Source organism: Zeus faber (genome assembly GCF_960531495.2).
Source record: "Zeus faber genome assembly, chromosome: 15".
Classification (NCBI taxonomy): Eukaryota; Metazoa; Chordata; class Actinopteri; order Zeiformes; family Zeidae; genus Zeus; species Zeus faber.
The window spans coordinates 1,287,870-1,295,369 of record NC_137194.1 but is presented as its reverse complement, the minus strand read 5'-3'; positions in this window follow the sequence as shown (position 1 = coordinate 1,295,369).

The window sequence follows — 7,500 nt, the reverse complement described above, 5'->3', positions numbered from 1 at the left end:
CTTATTGACCTATTGGACAAACACTGACTCTGTCTCTCTCTCTATTCCTCCATCTCTCTCTACCACGCTCTTCCATCTTTCTTTCTCTGAATCCTGTCTAAACACCTGTCCTCCCTCTCCTCCCTCTCCTCCACCTCCTCCACCTCCATCTCCACCTCCTCCACCTCCGTGAGGCCGTCCATCACGACTGGTGTGAGCAGATCCGCTTCCTGCCGGAGTTGAACGCCGTCGCCTCCTGCAGTTCAGTCAATTTACCGTCGCTGGTGATCACCACCATCCCCCGTTCCCACGGCGACAAATCCAGGTCCCAGGCCGCACACTACACACTGACTACACACTGACTACACACTGACTACACACTGCTGACTACACACTGTCTACACACTGACTACACACTGCTGACTACACACTGACTACATACTGACTACACACTTACTACACACTGCTGACTACACACTGACTACACACTGACTACACACTGACTACACACTGACTACACACTGCTGACTACACACTGACTACATACTGACTACACACTTACTACACACTGCTGACTACACACCGACTACACACTGACTACACACTGACTACACACTGCTGACTACACACTGACTACACACTGACTACACACTGCTGACTACACACTGACTACACACTGCTGACTACACACTGACTACACACTGACTACACACTGACTACACACTGACTACACACTGACTACACACTGCTGACTACACACTGACTACACACTGCTGACTACACACTGACTACACACTGCTGACTACACACTGACTACACACTGACTACACACTGACTACACACTGCTGACTACACACTGACTACATACTGACTACACACTTACTACACACTGCTGACTACACACTGACTACACACTGACTACACACTGCTGACTACACACTGACTACATACTGAATACACACTTACTACACACTGCTGACTACACACTGACTACACACTGACTACACACTGCTGACTACACACTGACTACACACTGACTACACACTGACTACACACTGCTGACTACACACTGACTACACACTGACTACACACTCCTGACTACACGCTCCTGACTACATGCTCCTGACTACTTACTCCTGACTACATACTCCTGACTACTTACTCCTGACTACTTACTCCTGACTACATACTCCTGACTACATACTCCTGACTAGTTACTCCTGACTACATACTCCTGACTACTTACTCCTGACTTCATACTCCTGACTACTTACTCCTGACTTCATACTCCTGACTACTTACTCCTGACTACATACTCCTGACTACTTACTCCTGACTACATACTCCTGACTACATACCCCTGACTACCTACTCCTGACTACTTACTCCTGACTAATTACTCCTGACTACATACTCCTGACTACTTACTCCTGACTACATACTCCTGACTTCATTCTCCTGACTACTTACTCCTGACTACTTACTCCTGACTACATACGCCTGACTACTTACTCCTGACTACATACTCCTGACTACCTACTCCTGACTACATACTCCTGACTACTTACTCCTGACTACTTACTCCTGACTACTTACTCCTGACTACATACCCCTGACTACATACTCCTGACTACATACCCCTGACTACTTACTCCTGACTACTTATTCCTGACTAATTACTCCTGACTACATACTCCTGACTACTTACTCCTGACTACATACTCCTGACTACATACTCCTGACTACTTACTCCTGACTACTTACTCCTGACTACATGCTCCTGACTAATTACTCCTGACTACATACTCCTGACTAAATACTCCTGACTACCTACTCCTGACTAATTACTCCTGACTACATACTTCTGACTACTTACTCCTGACTAATTACTCCTGACTACATACTTCTGACTACTTACTCCTGACTACTTACTGCATACTTGATATGTGCATCTTTTTTTGCAGGGATAAGTAAGTAATGAGTACAGGTATGAATAATCAGGCTCTTTTCACTTGGTATCTTCCATTGACTTTGTATTAGGTGTCTGTTTTCATACACCACTGTTGGTATTGTGTGAAAGTCTTATTTCTAAGTCTAAATCTAAATCTATTACGTTTTAGGAGTCAGTTAGTCGGTCTATTAGAAAGGAATTTTCTACTTTTTATTTTATTTTATTTTTGTACTTTTTCCTAGGACTTCTTGTGTGCTATCACCGGGTGCGTTGCATTACATTTCACTGCATATATGTATGGAAGTATGTATATGTATGTGACAAATAAAAATCTTGAATCTTGAATCTTGAATCTTGAATCTATTTATATCTCTACTTTTGCAGTCACTCGGTCTTTCACATCGAAGGCGTGCACTGCTTCGACTACTCCCCCGAGTACAACCTACTGGGTAAGTCAAATCGTCATGGCAACCTGACGCTGAACCCTGCTTGGAGAAGTCATTGGTGAAGCTGACTTCTAGATTCGACTGACATTGGCACTTCATTTCAAAGGATTTTGCCACAATTGATGACTTTTTGGGAGGAAGTGTCAACTTCTCGTTGCTGTTCGTGTGTGATTTGGCCTTTTGCACCAAACCCCAAGGTCACCATCAAAGTAACGCAACACTTTCGATTTCTTTGCTCATTGTGGTAGTACAGCGGCAGGAAATCATACTGGAAGTCAGTGGTGGGTGAGGACTCGGACCTCTTTACACAACGAAAAGTGCAAATACCCTGACACATAAATACTGGATATACTTAAGTAATTACTTAAAAAATGTTGTTCAGTACCTTGCATCGCTGCTGGAAGTAGTGTCGCCTGCCAGGAAGAGATGGTCGCCACAGCCCCGGTTCTCCTGCTGTCACAACTATGAGAAGGAAGAAAAATACACAGAAATTCAGGGACTTTGAAATCAAAGATCAATAACTAAATTAATATTGTGTGTGTGTGTGTGTGTGTGTGTGTGTGTGTGTGTTTTTGTCATTGTGTGTCTCCAGTGACAGGGGGGCTGGATAAGATGGTGCGGGTGTGGCACCCCTTCATAACCAGGTCTCCAACATCCAAGATGAGTGGGCACGAACTGACCATCAGTCACATCGTGGTTCCTCCCAATGACAAGAAGATCATCAGCATATCCAAGGACAAGGTCCTCACAACACAAAATGTTTTCCCAACAAAAAAATGTCATCACAAGATAAATTGCTCTTACAACCAAAAGTGTCATCACAAACAGAAATGTCCTCACAACCAGAAGCTGTCCTCACAGCCAAAAATGTCCTCACAACCAATACATTTTCTCACAAACAGAAATTTCCTCACAATGAAAAACCTTCCTCACAACCAAAAACTGCCCTCAAAAAATGTCTTTCCTCCCAAGAATGACCTCACAACCAAAAATGTCCTCACAACCACAAAATGTCCCCACAACCAAAAACTGTCCTCACAAACAGAAATGTCCTCATCTCCCAAAAGTCCTCACAACCAAAAACTACTTTCACAACCAAAAAATGTTTTCCCAACAAAACAATGTCATCCCAAGCTAAAATGTTCTCACAAGCAAAAGTGTCATCACAAACAGAAATGTCCTCACAACCAGAAGCTGTCCTCACAGCCAAAAATGTCCTCACAACCAATACATTTCCTCGCAACAAAAATGTCCTCACAAACAAAAATGTCCCCACAGCCAAAAACTGTCCTCACAAACAAAAACCTTCCTCACACCCAAAAAACCTTCCTCACAAACAAAAATGTCCTCACAACCAAAAATGTCATCACAAACAGAAATGTCCTCACAACCAAGTAATGCCTTCACAACTAAAAAATGTCCTTATGACCAAAAATGTCCTGACATTTAGAATGTCCTCAAAACTAAAACATGTCCTCACAAGCTAAAATGTTTTCACAACCAAAAGTGTCCTCACATCCAAAAATTTCCTCTCAACCAGAAACTGTCCTCACAACCAAAAATGTCATCACAACTCAAAATGTTTTCACAGCTAAAAAATGTCCCTCCGACCAAAAATGACGTTTAGAATGTCCTCACAACCAAAATATGTCCTCACAAGTTAAATGTTCTCACAACCAAAAGTGTCCTCACAAACAGAAATGTCCTCACAACCCAAATTCTCCTCACAACCAAAAAATGTCCTCACAACCAAAAACTTTCCTCACAACCAAAAATGTCCTCACAACCAGAAGCTGTCCACACAACCAAAAATGTCCTCACAACAAAAAAGTCCTCACAACAACAAATGTCCTCACAACCAAAAACTGTCCTCACAAGCTAAAATGCTCTCACAAACAAAAGTGTCCTCACAAACAGAAATGTCCTCATAACCCAAAGTGTCCTCACACCCCAAAAATGCCCTCACAACAAAAAACTGTCATCACAACCAAAAGATGTCCTCACAACCAAAAGTGTCCTGACATTTAGAATGTCCTCACATCCAAAAAATGTCCTCACAACTTAAAGTGTGTTTCAGATGGTGGTGGTGTGGGACCTGCTGAGTGGGGTGTGTCTGCAGACTGTCCGTCCTCACAACGCCATGGGATTGCTGCCGTACTCCAGCGTGTACTATGATACGCACAGCAACACGCTGGTGGTGGCCACACACTGTGTACGTACCTGCCTGTCTGTCTGCCTGCCTGTCTGCCTGCCTGTCTGTCTGTCTGCCTGCCTGCCTGCCTGCCTGCCTGCCTGCCTGTCTGCCTGTCGTTCTATCTGTCTCGCTCTCTCTCCAGATTGGACTCCTGGAGGCCAGTGTGGAGAACATGAACCGACTGAAGACGTCTCACGAGCTGCCGATGTGCTCCGCTCTGTACAACCCCGAGCTCATGCAGGTAACCGTCGCCATGGAGACGCCAGAGTGACCAGTACTATCATTAACTGTAACTATCACTTCATCTATATCTCGCACTATAACTGGTCTTATTATTTGAACAATTAGCTGTAAATAACTGGAACTATAACGATGACTATAACCACGACTTTACTGCACATATCTGTATATACAAATAGTCTATTGTATATATCTATTGTCCCATATACATAACTCTATTCCCTTTACTTCTATTTTGTACTCCCACTTTGTATGCTCTTGTTGAGTCTTATTTTATTTTTCTTTTATTTTATTGATATTATTCTATTCACTAACTTCATCACGTTTTAGGAACCAGTTAGTTTCAGTTAGTTGCTAGGTAGGAATTAGGTTAGATATTATGTTTGGTTTAGTAACTATTGTACATCATCTGTGGGTGCGTTGTAAAGACACTTCACTGCATGTATGTATTTGATGAAAGTATGTATATGTATGAAAGTATGTATATGTATGAAAGTATGTTTATGTATGAAAGTATGTATATGTATGAAAGTATGTATATGTATGAAAGTATGTATATGTATGAAAGTATGTTTATGTATGAAAGTATGTATATGTATGAGTGTATGTATATGTATGAAAGTATGTATATGAAAGTATGTATATGTATGAATGTATGTATGAATGTATGTATGAAAGTATGTATACGTATGAAAGTATGTATATGTATGAGTGTATGTATACGTATGAAAGTATGTATATGTATGAGTGTATGTATATGTATGAAAGTATGTTTATGTATGAAAGTATGTATATGTATGAGTGTATGTATATGTATGAAAGTATGTATATGTATGAAAGTATGTATATGTATGAGTGTATGTATGAAAGTATGTATACGTATGAAAGTATGTATATGTATGAGTGTATGTATACGTATGAAAGTATGTATATGTATGAGTGTATGTATATGTATGAAAGTATGTTTATGTATGAAAGTATGTATATGTATGAAAGTATGTATATGTATGAGTGTATGTATATGTATGAAAGTATGTTTATGTATGAAAGTATGTATATGTATGAAAGTATGTATATGTATGAGTGTATGTATATGTATGAAAGTATGTATATGTATGAAAGTATGTATATGTATGAGTGTATGTACATGTATGAAAGTATGTATATGTATGAGTGTATGTATATGTATGAAAGTATGTTTATGTATGAAAGTATGTATATGTATGAGTGTATGTACATGTATGAAAGTATGTATATGTATGAGTGTATGTACATGTATGAGTGTATGTATATGTATGAAAGTATGTTTATGTATGAAAGTATGTATATGTATGAAAGTATGTATATGTATGAAAGTATGTATATGTATGAATGTATGTATGAATGTATGTATGAAAGTATGTATACGTATGAAAGTATGTATATGTATGAGTGTATGTATACGTATTAAAGTATGTATATGTATGAGTGTATGTATATGTATGAAAGTATGTTTATGTATGAAAGTATGTATATGTATGAGTGTATGTATATGTATGAAAGTATGTATATGTATGAAAGTATGTATATGTATGAGTGTATGTATGAAAGTATGTATACGTATGAAAGTATGTATATGTATGAGTGTATGTATACGTATGAAAGTATGTATATGTATGAGTGTATGTATATGTATGAAAGTATGTTTATGTATGAAAGTGTGTATATGTATGAAAGTATGTATATGTATGAGTGTATGTATATGTATGAAAGTATGTTTATGTATGAAAGTATGTATATGTATGAAAGTATGTATATGTATGAGTGTATGTATATGTATGAAAGTATGTATATGTATGAAAGTATGTATATGTATGAGTGTATGTACATGTATGAAAGTATGTATATGTATGAGTGTATGTATATGTATGAAAGTATGTTTATGTATGAAAGTATGTATATGTATGAGTGTATGTACATGTATGAAAGTATGTATATGTATGAGTGTATGTACATGTATGAGTGTATGTATATGTATGAAAGTATGTTTATGTATGAAAGTATGTATATGTATGAAAGTATGTATATGTATGAATGTATGTATGAATGTATGTATGAAAGTATGTATACGTATGAAAGTATGTATATGTATGAGTGTATGTATACGTATGAAAGTATGTATATGTATGAGTGTATGTATATGTATGAAAGTTTGTTTATGTATGAAAGTATGTATATGTATGAGTGTATGTATATGTATGAAAGTATGTATACGTATGAAAGTATGTATATGTATGAGTGTATGTATACGTATGAAAGTATGTATATGTATGAGTGTATGTATATGTATGAAAGTATGTTTATGTATGAAAGTATGTATATGTATGAAAGTATGTATGTGTATGAGTGTATGTATATGTATGAAAGTATGTTTATGTATGAAAGTATGTATATGTATGAAAGTATGTATATGTATGAGTGTATGTATATGTATGAAAGTATGTATATGTATGAAAGTATGTATATGTATGAGTGTATGTACATGTATGAAAGTATGTATATGTATGAGTGTATGTATATGTATGAAAGTATGTTTATGTATGAAAGTATGTATATGTATGAGTGTATGTACATGTATGAAAGTATGTATATGTATGAGTGTATGTACATGTATGAAAGTACGTGTATGTATGAAAGTATGTTTATGTATG